Below are 12488 nucleotides of genomic sequence, written 5' to 3' on the forward strand. Positions count from 1 at the left end.
TATAGAAAAATGGAAACTAGTAGGTAAAACAAAGTAATTCATGTCCTATGGTTCTATGAAAAAGGAGGGAGCCCCTATCTAAAGAATAAAAATGGGTTGCAGAAAAGGTTGGGAAAATAGAAAGGCAAAACTTTTGGCCTAAAAACAGGGAAATAGTACCAGTGAAGACCACCTACAGACTCCAGGTATACTAAGTTGTCTAACTCCAAAGTCTTTAATAATGATCCCAGGAAAAATTCTCAAATATGGTTGTTGCAGTCAGGCTTCAGTAATTAGAGATTTGATTTTTGCACAGATCTTATGTTGAAGTCAAGTTCCTGTGAATTTATTATATAACTTCTTTCCAATATTCTTATCACATAATACTTACCTTTTAAGACCATGTTGAATACCAAAATGCTTAGTCAGTGCTGGCATATTGTAGATACTTAATCCATGTTTCTCTACTTACAGTTGGTCACTGTATTTATGAGAGTTTGATGATTGTCAAGCATTGTTCTAAGTGCTCTGAGCAAGACAAAGTGCTTGCTCTCCATGACTGACATCTAGAATATACTGCTTTCACTGGAAGTAAAAATGCTCTCTCATGTTTTTCTCAATCCTTTTGAGATCTGGGGTTGACTTACATCACTTGTCAAATTAAATGTTAATGGAATGGAGGAAAATCTGGTTAAGGGTTATTATATATGATGTTAAGGATCTTAAAACACCCGAAAAAGAGGAAATTGTCAAGATGCCATTTGCAGTCTCTTCTAGAATTTCTAAAAAGTAAGACGAGTACATATATAATTCTGAGCACATTTGATTAGTATAATATTGGGGAGCCTCTAGAATAGTTTTTGTTGACACTCAAGGATGACTATATATTTATTTCCTGAAATTTACTTGGGTACATTTAAGGAAAACAAGGGTGTGAGTGTGCATTTGCCAGATGAATGTTGTGACATCTGGGTGCATTTGTGTAGGAATTAGAGGTGACATGTCTGAATTGAACAAGTTTCTTGCCTGGGAGTAAAGTGGAGAACTTTTTAATTCTAAGTAAGTTTTTGGTTTGTTTTTATACTTTGATACAGTGAACCCAGCTATTTGTTAATAAACTGCCAAATTGCACTACTCTTAACTCCGATGTCTCTCATGGATAGCAAATAGTATTTTTTTTTCACATTTCTGCACTGAAATGTGTCATATTTACAATTTAACTTAATTCAAGGTAGTGAGAGGTCAAATTTGCAGACACTTTAATGGAAACTGCTTCCCTATTTCTTGTCTGAACATGTACTTTCCCAAGTTAGATATTTTTTAAAAATCATCTTTAAAATCATATTTATTGATAAAAATGAAGTGGAACTGGAGCAATATCACAATGAGTTGTGCTCAAGTCTGCCCCGAGCTGATAGCCTGGCATTGCATCAACTCCTGAGCATTCCAGGACACAGATCTGTGAACTCTGAGCATCTCTGGACCTAAATACCATATCCTTGATTGAACTCTGGACCATTGGACCTCCATGGCCATATCTTTAGGTTAATTAAGACCACTCCCCATGGAGCCGGAGAGAGAGCACAGCGGTGTTTGCCTTACCAGCAGCCGACCCAGGACCTAAGGTGGTTGGTTTGAATCCCGGTGTCCCCCATGCATGTCAGAAACTATTCCTGAGCAGATATCCAGGAATAACCCCTGAGTGCCGCTAGGTGTGGCCAAAAACCAAAAACCAAAAACCAAAAACAAACAAACAAACAAAAAAAGACCACTCCCCAACCAGCACCAATATGTTTGGTCCCCATAGAATATAAAATTAATGAAACAAAATGAGATGAACACAAAGACACACAAAACAAGACCATTAAAAGTGATATGAGGGGCCGGGCGGTGGCGCTGGAGGTAAGGTGCCTGCCTTGCCTGCGCTAGCCTAGGACGGACCGCGGTTCGATCCCCGGCGTCCCATATGGTCCCCCAAGCCAGGAGCGACGTCTGAGCGCATAGCCAGGAGTAACCCCTGAGCTTTACCGGGTGTGGCCCAAAAACCAAAAAAAAAAAAAGTGATATGAAATGTAATAGATACAGAATTACTTTGTCAAAATATATGTTTCTAAAGCTACACCTCCATTATGGAAACATAACTGTATGATGGCTGATGCTATCCTGTGAATCACTCTAAGAAGAGGACTATAAGACTGATTCTTTCCTTCAGTCTTCACTTGCCTATATAGATCAAATCAACAGCTACATATCCATCATCTGTTTCTTAGTTTACATGAACTTCATAAACCTTTAACTATCTCAAATACCTACAAGGCAGTGCATGCCAAAAAAAAAAAGTCAAATGCAAGTTATAGATGTGTTTTTTATTTTATTTTATTTTTGGTTTTTGGGCCATACCTGGTAATGCTCTGGGGTTACTCCTGGCTATGAACTCAGAAATAGCTCCTGGCTTTGGGGACTATATGGGACTCCAGGGATCGAACCCAGGTCCGTCCTGTGTCAGTCACATGTGAGGCAAATGCCCTACCACTGTGCTATCTTTCCGGCCCCTATTTTATTTTTTATTTAAACACCATATTTACAAAGTTGTTTGTAAAATAGTTGTCTCTTCCCCACATATAAAGTTGTTCATTATTGAGTTACAGTCATAAAATGTACAACAACCTTCACAAGTGCACATTTTTCACTACCAATGCCCCCAGTTTTCCACTCATCCTCCCCTTCCTGTCTATCAGGCATACATTTTTCTTTTCTCTTTTCTCTATTTTTTCCCTTTTAGACACTTTGATTTGCTGTACAGTGCACATTTTCTGCCACCAATGTCCTCAGTTTCCCTCCCACCCACCCTTTCCCACCTGTCTTTGGGGAAGGCATTTTATTTCTCTCTCTCTTTTTTTTTTTTTTTTTTTTTTTTTTTTTTGGTTTTTGGTTTTTGGGTCCACCCGGCAGTGCTCAGGGGTTATTCCTGGCTCCATGCTCAGAAATTGCTCCTGGCAGGCACAGGGGACCATATGGGATGCCGGGATTTGAACCGATGACCTTCTGCATGAAAGGCAAATGCCTTACCTCCATGCTATCTCTCCGGCCCCTCTCTCTCTCTTTTTTATGACACTTGTTTGCACTAATATTAATGAAGGGGTAACATACATGTCACTTTATTCCCTTATAGCACTCAGTTCTTGTCCAGAGAGATCAGTTCCAGTTATCATTGTCATAGTAGACCCTTCTCTACTCTAACTGCACTCACTGCTTTGTGTGGCAAGCTTCATATCATGGGCTTATTCTCCTGATACTCATCTCTATGTCTCTGTCTTACTGTCTTGCTGCCATTAGGAAAAGTGAAGTCATGAAGTTTACTTATACCTTGATGGACATTGAGTTTATTATGCTGAGTGAAATGAGTCAGAGGGAGAGTGATATACATAGAATAATTTCACTTATCTGTGGGGATATAAGAAATATAGAGATGTTTTTAAGTTTATTAATAATAACATTAAAAATAAGTAGGCAAAACAAATAAGGATTATTTTATTTGAGTAGGATTGTCAAAATATTAATAATTCAATGAATAATTTATGTTAATATATCAATGAGGGTTTACATTCTTTTTATTATAGTCAGTCTTTGAGATTCATTGTTCAGTTTAAACTCACAATTTAACTCACAACATTTAGTTTCCACAATTCCATTTGTATTAGTCACACTTTAAATATGCAATAATCTTATGTTACTCGTGGCAGGCACATTGGAGGGAAATGCTATAAAAACTTCCTCTGACGTGAGTCAGAGCAAGTGAGACATATCTTTTATACCTTTATTCTTAAGATAAAATTACAAACTCTCTTTGGGAAGAGGAAAGTCTGTTGGAGATAGTTATGGAGAAAGCAGAGCAAACAATAACATTTTTTTTATCCTTCGTGCATGATAAACTCATTTTTTGGGGGGGTTTTTGGGTCACACCTGGCGGTGCTCAGGGGTTACTCCTGGCTGTCTGCTCAGAAATAGCTCCTGGCAGGCACGAGGGACAATATGGGACACCGGGATTCGAACCAACCACCTTTGGTTCTGGATCGGCTGCTTGCAAGGCAAACGCCGCTGTGCTATCTCTCCGGGCCTGGATAAACTCATTTTTGAAGTAACTCCAAGTTAACATTTCTAGAAACTCCATTTTAAATAGCCCAACGCAGGGTATTTTGTCTCTTTCTTCTATTTTTCATCGCTGTGACATTCAACACTTTTGGATTATCTTTTGTTTATTTTTGAAGTAAAAATGATAGTCTGTATCATACATATGTCACAGGTATTTGAGAACCACCACAAAGAGTTGGAAAGTGACCCATCAAATTTTCTAGCATGGAGGTAAGGCGTTTTTGCCTTTCATGCAGAAGGACGGTGGTTTGAATCCCGGCATCCCATATTGTCCCCTGTGCCTGCCAGGGGCGATTTCTGAGCATAGAGCCAGGAGTAACCCCTGAGCGCTGCCGGATGTGACCCAAAAACCAAAAAAAAAATTTTTTTTTTCAAGTATTTTTGTTAGAAGGAACTGACTTCCTGCTTCAGTTCTATACTGTAGGGATGTCTTTCTCAAAATATGCCACTTTCATATTGATTGTTGTTTTGGGATGATGATAGCTAAGCTGTCTGAGCTGGCAGTAAATTATGTGGGAGACCATGTCTGTTGGCCCACAGAACTGCATTCACATGCACTTAATCTCCTTAATGATATTCACAGCAACAATTTCAGCTCCGTCCCCTCCTTATCCCTACGGGCTCATCAATCCTCTTGACTCTGTTTCAGGTTATGTCCTGGGGGGAAGGGAAATAACTCCATCATGCATTCTGAACAGTTTGAGCAGGCAAATATTTATAGTTAACCTCTTGCTAGCTTACCCTTTTCAGTAAGATGCAAATGTTCATTGAGTTTTGTATTAGTTCAATTTAGTTGCATTCTAGAGAAAAAAAAATCAAAGCTATCCTTGATCAGAAAAAGGAATATTGGATTAATGAATAATCTGTATTTAATACACTCTAGGAGAAGAACTAGGTTCTGAGTACTTTAGCTGAGTTTTCTAGGTCTTCTTTATTTTTTTTAATAAATATTTATAAAAATCCACCATGATTACAAGCGTGTTTGTAGTTGGGATTCAGTTATAAACAAAACACCGCCCCTGCCATTACCAGTGAAACATTCCCACCATAGATGCCCCCCTCCTCCTCTATACCTGCCTGTATTTGAGATAGGCATTCTACTCTCTCATTCTTTAACATTGCCATGTTAGTTATTAGTGTAGTTATCTCCCTACCAGCGTTCACCACTCTCTGTGGTGAGCTTCAAATTGTGAGCCGGTCCTGCCAGCCCTTCCAACCCTTAACTCTATTGTCTCTGGGTCTTATTACAATAATGCCTTTTATTTTCCTTTTTCTTTTATCAGTGTATTTTGAATACATCTCTCAACTTTGGGATGTGGATTTTAGAAGGAGATTTTTTTTCCCAATGCTAAATGTAGAGATGAGGTATCTAATTACTGAAATTTTTGTCATAATACAAATAAAATTACAGTGAGCTAAACTGTTAAGAAATGTGAGTTTATAAATATCTCAGATGGGCCAGTTCAACAGGTTGAACACATATTTTGCATAGAGAAGCCCAAATTTCACCTATAATGCAGCATAGTTCTCTAATCACTGCTGAGAGTAACCTCAATCACAAACCTAGTAGTAACCCTAATTGGAACTCTTCCCCACCAGAAATAAAAAATCTTGAAAATATCTCAGATAAATCAAGTTGCAGTCTGTTAAGAAAGGTCTAAATTTAAACAGGAAAGGATGACCATGGATGTTAGGTCTAAGACAAAGGAAGAGGACTGGTAGATGGTTTAAAGTTCTGGAGTGGACTCTTTGCATGTGGGAGACCTGAGTTTGATCCCAAGAACTGCATGTTCCCTGTTCCTCTGAGCACTGCCAGATGCTATCCAACTATATCCAACTCTACTCAAATTTATAAAACCAGAGGAAGAGTAGTCTGAGTGGGAAATAAGGAAGGTAAATGAGTGGTTTTAGGTGTATGATAGAGACATTGGAGAGTATTGTGATTCATCTTTATTTAAAAAAATGATATCGGGGTGAAGTCTAGACTGTTGGCTTGAAGAGCCTGGAATTTCTGCAGATTGATATCATTGCTCCCTAAGTTTTTTAGGCTTAGTGAAGTCAAAGGACCTTGAAATTTTCTAGTGGTGGATAAAGTGTTATGATTTTTAAAGTGTTACTGAGGTTAAAGAAAATATTGTCACTCCATCAACTGCCATTCACCTGGTCAGAGATTAATATTGCTTACTACTATCTGAATAGTACATTAAACTTTATATTTTCCTTGAAAAATATAACACTGAAAAAGATACAACAGGAATATGAGAGGATCATCTATATCTATATGATCAAAGGATATTTAGAGAAGTACTTTTCAGAGCATCTTTACTGAGCTTCATTTTATAGTTTCATTTTATTAGACAGAACATATGAAGATTAATGTTATAAGGAGACTATATCATTATTTTTGCTTTATGTCAGGCCTTTAGCCAGAGATAGCTGAAAAAAATAAAATATAAGAAGTCCAACCCTGAACCCTAGATCTCAGACATAGAACTGACACAGTTCTCCACAACAGCTCCAGGAACCAAACTCCCTCTGGGACATTCTTTTTTTTTTTTTTTTTTTTTTTGGTTTTTGGGCCACACCCATTGACGCTCAGGGGTTATTCCTGGCTATGCGCTCAGAAGTTGCTCCTGGCTTGGGGGACCATATGGGACACCGGGGGATCGAACCGCGGTCCGTCCAAGGCTAGCGCAGGCAAGGCAGGCACCTTACCTTTAGCGCCACCACCCGGCCCCTGACATTCTTAATACTGCTCTGACACCAACATGCACTGGTTTTGATATGACATCCTCATAATGAGGAAATGGCAACAACTTGGACTAAGAACAGGTTGTCTTACCTCACCTCCTAATGATAAGATGAATTCAGAAGACATGTCATTCTTTGATTGGTACAAAAGCCAACTTCAATATCTACAGAAGACTGACTGTGATAACCATAACTGGGCAGACTTAGCCTGGTACCAATAAGAAAAGATCCTAGTCTAGGCCTTGGTCTATGATCTGTACAACAACCAAGATCTCTAACTCTAGAGGTCTGAATGAGACAACTGCAACCGAGCAGATCTTCTGGAAACATAAGGAAAGACTCTATCCTATGCTTTATCCTAGGATCTATGCGAAAACCAAGGCCACCAACTACAGAAGACTGATTAAACCAACAATGAAAGTGATATGAAGATTCCTCCAAAAACTGGAAATTGAGCTCCCATATAATCCAGCTATACCACTCCTATGGATATACCCTACGAACACAAAAATACAATACAAAAATTCCTTCCTTACACCTATATTCATTGCAGCACTATATACCATAGCCAGACTATGGAAACAACCAAGATGCCCTTCAACAGATGAATGGCTAAAGAAACTGTGGTATATATACACAATGGAATATTATGCAACCATCAGGAGAGATGAAGTCATGAAATTTTCCTATACATGAATAAAGATGGAATCTATTATGATGAGTGAAATAAGTCAGAGGGAGATAGAAAGATGTGGAATAGTCTCACTCATATATGGGTTTTAAGAAAAATGAAAGACATTCTTGCAATAATTTTCAGAGAGAAAAGAGAGGAGGGCTGGAATTTCCAGCTCATTTCATGAAGCTCACCACAAAGAGTGATGAGTGTAATTAGAGAAGTAACTACATTGAGAACTATCCTAACAATGAGAATGAATGAGGGAAGTAGAAATCCTGTCTAGAGTACAGGCAAGGGTGGGGTGGGGAGGAGGGAGATTTGGGACATTGGTGATGAGAATGTTGCACTGGTGAAGGGGGTTGTTCTTTACATGACTGAAACCCAACCATAATTACGTTTGTAATCAAGGTGTTTAAATAAAAATATTAATTAAAAAAAACAACATTGATGGAACAGGACTCCTAGAACTGTAAAGAAAGACTACATCATATGTTCCATCCTTTGACCTGTGCAAATACCAAGATCTCTAGCTACAGAGGCAGGATTTTATCATTCACAATGGAGCGGAAAGTTTCCAGACACCACCAAAGGACCAAGGAGAGAGTAAAAAGAACATGTATGGAGCCTGTAGTTATTTCCATGACAGTATACTTCAAGGGCGGAGAAACCCTGTATCTCTTAGGCCAAGGGAATTCCCTTTCTAATTTTCCAATATATACTGTGCCTATGCAAGAAAAAAAAAAGAGAGAAAAAAAAGAAGCACAAATTAACTTTTTTTTTGGTTTTGCTATTGTTGTTGTTTGTTGCTTGTTTCCTCCCCACCCCCCATGGGTTTTCTTTTGTGTGTGTGTGCCTTTTTTTTTAATTTCAGGACCGTGGTTTTTGTGTGGTTGGTGTTTTTATTGCTGTGATGCTTTTCGAGTTTTTTGTTTGATTTAAAAAAAAATTTAGTATTGTTGTTATGTTTCTCCCTTTATTCCTTTCTTCTCTTAAATTGATATTTATAGCTTCTAGAAGGACTCTTCCCATTTTTTGCTTGTTTGATTTTTGCCCCATTTTATTTTATTTTTTTCTTTTCTTCAAACAGAACCACATAATTTGAACCATCTTATTTCGCCTCACAAATTGAGGGGGAAATAATGGAGGGTACCAAGACCAGACAGTCGTATGAACATTAAGTAGAAATAAAAAAATGATCAGACTTAAACACCAAATCCAAAGCCAACAACTACAGAATTGACACCCAATCTACAACATGCTAGACACAGAAGGGACCATTTATACTAGCAACCCAGGTAGTAAAGGATGGGAATTTGGGATGCATGCTGGGAACAGGGGTGGAGGGAGAACAACATGGTGGTGGGAATGCCCCTGATTCAATGTCACTATGTACCAAAAAAATTACTGTGAAAGATTTGTAAACCGGGGCTGGAGAAATAGCATGGAGGTAATGTGTTTGCCTTGCATGCAAAAGGATGGTGGTTCGAATCCTGGCATCCCATATGGTCCCCCGAACCTGCCAGGAGCGATTCTGAGCATAGAGCCAGGAGTAACCCCTGAGCACTGCCGGGTGTGACCCAAAAACAAAAAAAAACAAAAAAACAAAACAAAGATTTGTAATCTACTTTGGTCAAAATAAAAATTTTAAAAAATTACAGACCTAATTTTAAGAAAATTATAGGGGAAAGGGAGTGGAATACATATAAATATCTATCCATATATAACATGTATGTGTCTAAATACATATGTGTATAAATATATACATGTTGAAATAGTTACTATTATGGCAATACAGTAACTGAGAGATAGTGGGGACATAAAAGTTGCTGATTATTATTTTATTTCTGATACAGGTGATACTAAAATGATAATAAAGCAGGGTGATCGTGTTGGTATGTGTAAATCAACAGGCTTTTATTGGGAAATAAAGAATAGTTCATTTAGGCAAGCTATAAAAATGGCAAAAATTAATATCTAAATGTTATAAGAACCACCACTTTTCTGTCAACCTACGAGGTCACCATATAAATGAAGATGTTCTTTACTATTGCATGTACTATTCCAGTAGATTCTTGCCTGGTGTTCAGAAATCTACTTCCTTCTTCAAGAATTCTTCACAAAGAAACCAACATTATTTTTTAGTGTGTTTGTTGTTTTGAACTAAGCCCAGATTCGTTCAAGGCTTACACCTGGCTCTGTCTCAGGGATCAGTCCTCAGAAGGCTCAGGGAACCATGTAGTACTAGGGATAGAAAGTAGGTTGGCCATGTGCAAGGCATGAACCCTACCTGCTGTACTAGCTTAATAGTAGAGTGGACACCCCTAGCAGTGTTTGGGGAACCATACAGTGTCAGGGATCAAACTGGGGTTGACTGCATGTAAGACAAGTGTTTTAACTCTTATATGATCTCTCTCTATCCTCAAAGACCAAATTTCTTTAAAAAACAGCTTATGCTTAACTCATATCACTTTTCTATTAAAGCCACGCTATCTTCCTCTCTGTCCCTGTGCTCAAATTCCTTCCTGGCTCAAAAACTTGCTTATGCTGTTCTTTTTTTTTAAAGCTTTTTCAGTGGTTTTTTCCAAACTCAATTTAAATATCTTTTACTGAAGAAAGAGTTTTTATCAGGTCTTCAATTAATCTAGATTCTTATGTGAACTCTGCTACTTCTCTGTGATTTTCCATGGCAGCAATTATCCACTTTGGTAATTATATGATTACAAGTATTTTGTGTTTAATATGTCTCTGTCTTTTATGCACAGGGGCTACATTTGCCTTAGTCACTGTACCTTTTACTGAGTTTTTCACAGCAGGAGCTAAAATTTATTAAATATGTTTATCTGATTGATGACAACAAAATTAAGGCATTTTTCATATACATAAATAATAAATAATAATAAAAAGACATCATATTCATTGAAACTAAGAAGTAGCTTTAATACATATTTGAGGGTAATGTGTTAGGTCACTTCCATGGTGCTCAGGAACTACTCCTGGAGGTGCTTGACAGAGGGCAGAGCATATATGTGTGTAAGGGATTGAACTGGGGTTGGCCTCATTCAAGCAAGCATTTTAACCCTTATACAACCTTTTAGACTCAAGATAGCCTTGGTCTTAAATTCAAACCATAAAGAGAAATCTATCAACTACAGCCCCAAATATCATGGTAAATCTTAAAATGATACTAGGGATGATAATAAAAGATTCATGGAAAAACTAAGGAAAAATTTCTTTCCTGCCCTTTCTTGGGGGTATTTTATGCCAGACTTAGTTAAAGTTCAGTGATCATTCCTGGCTCTTTTGCTCAGAATTCACTTCTGGTAGTGTTCAGGGAACGATGTAATATTGTGGGTAAAACATGGGTCTCCCTGCTTAATTCACATACAGTCCTTTAGAGCAGCTCCTGTGGTAGAATTTCTTGTCCTTTTTCCACATTGGAGAGAAGCAGAAGAGATAGACAGCAAAATACTCCAGAAACATAAAGTGATATGTGGGGAGCAATCAGCGTCCCAGTGGATGATCATAGTTTAGAGAAGAAATGGAAAAACATAATCAATGCACTCACTCATCTATACCATCTGGCTTCATTATGAGCCAAGAAAACATTTCTTAGTATGAAGAAAAGTATAGACTTGGATTTGATTATTTATTTATTTATTTTTAAATTTAAGCATCCACCTAGAGTAGAGCAGAAACATTCACCCGGGAGGAGTCAGTCCTGCAGCAAAAGTAAACTCTAAGAGCTCTGGAAATATGAGCTTATGAATGCTTACAACAAAGTGAAGTGCTTGTGCCATAGAGTCAGAAAATAAAAGCAGCATGACAAGATCAGCAACAAGCTCATTTCTTGAAACAAGGACTGCCAGGGGAGAGTGCAGCACAGTCCTTCACTACCACAAATTATGCAGTCGAGTTACCCACATTTGGGGAAATCACAGGTGGTCAACATATCCCGATTGAAATGGATAAGCCTCGCTTATGGAAAAACCACCTTCAGGATCATGATATCTTCCCTGCCAGGTAAGTATTAGATTTAGTTTTTAGTTCGGAACACCCAGAAGAAACTTGGGGAAGTATTCTGATATGTTTATTTGAATGGAAGTTACTACTTGAGGACAAGCTTCACAACATCGCCACCACTTCCCATTCAATACATGCGAAGATATTCAATTCCTATATAAAAAAAAGTAATTATAGAGCAGAACTGGCATTTAATTATAATAAAAAGTGATAAATACAATGAAAAAAATTTAAAGAATTGTGAGTAATTGAGAAAATTGATAAACGTTTTTGGTCAAAGGTTAAACACTGCTTTGTTTATTTGAATAAGGTCAATTCTCAAAGACCATCAATATTTTTCTACATGAGAAAAATAGTTTTATTCACAAGCAGCAGACCTTATGATGTTGGAGTCACATCCACCAAGACCAAAAGAATCCATGAAGGAAACATTTGGACAGACTTTAAAGGAAACCTGGTTCCTAGAAAAGTCCCTTCCTGTAGTCAGACAATTCACAAGTAATTAAGACAGAGGTCTTTTTTTTTTTTTATTAAATATTTTTTATTTTGACCAAAGTGGATAACAAATCTTTCACAGTAATATTTTAGATATATAGTGACCTTGAATCAGGGGGCATTCCCACCACCAGTGATGTCCTCCCTTCACTCCTGTTCACTCCTGTTCCCAGCATGCATCCCATATCTCCCTCCTTTGACCCCCTCCTCCCCAGCTGCTAGTATAAGTGGTCCCCTCTGTGTCTACCTTGTAGATTGGGTTTTGATTCTGTTGTCATTGGCTTTAGATTTGGTGTTTAAGTATGATCATTTTTTATTTCTACTTAATGTTCATATGCCTGTTTGGTCTTGATACCCTTTATTATTTCCCCCCTCAATTTGTGAGGCAGAACAAGATGGTTCAGTCCCTTTTTAA

General features: G+C 37.8%; 1 non-coding gene across 1 annotated transcript; it reads right to left on the reverse strand.

The window, feature by feature from the left end:
- Positions 1–11421: 11421 nt before the first annotated feature.
- Positions 11422–11586, reverse strand: LOC126021293 (U1 spliceosomal RNA). Its single transcript, XR_007499856.1, has one exon. It is a non-coding gene; the product is annotated as a U1 spliceosomal RNA (small nuclear RNA).
- Positions 11587–12488: the final 902 nt, after the last annotated feature.

This window comes from Suncus etruscus, chromosome 10, assembly GCF_024139225.1.
Source record: "Suncus etruscus isolate mSunEtr1 chromosome 10, mSunEtr1.pri.cur, whole genome shotgun sequence".
NCBI lineage: Eukaryota > Metazoa > Chordata > Mammalia > Eulipotyphla > Soricidae > Suncus > Suncus etruscus.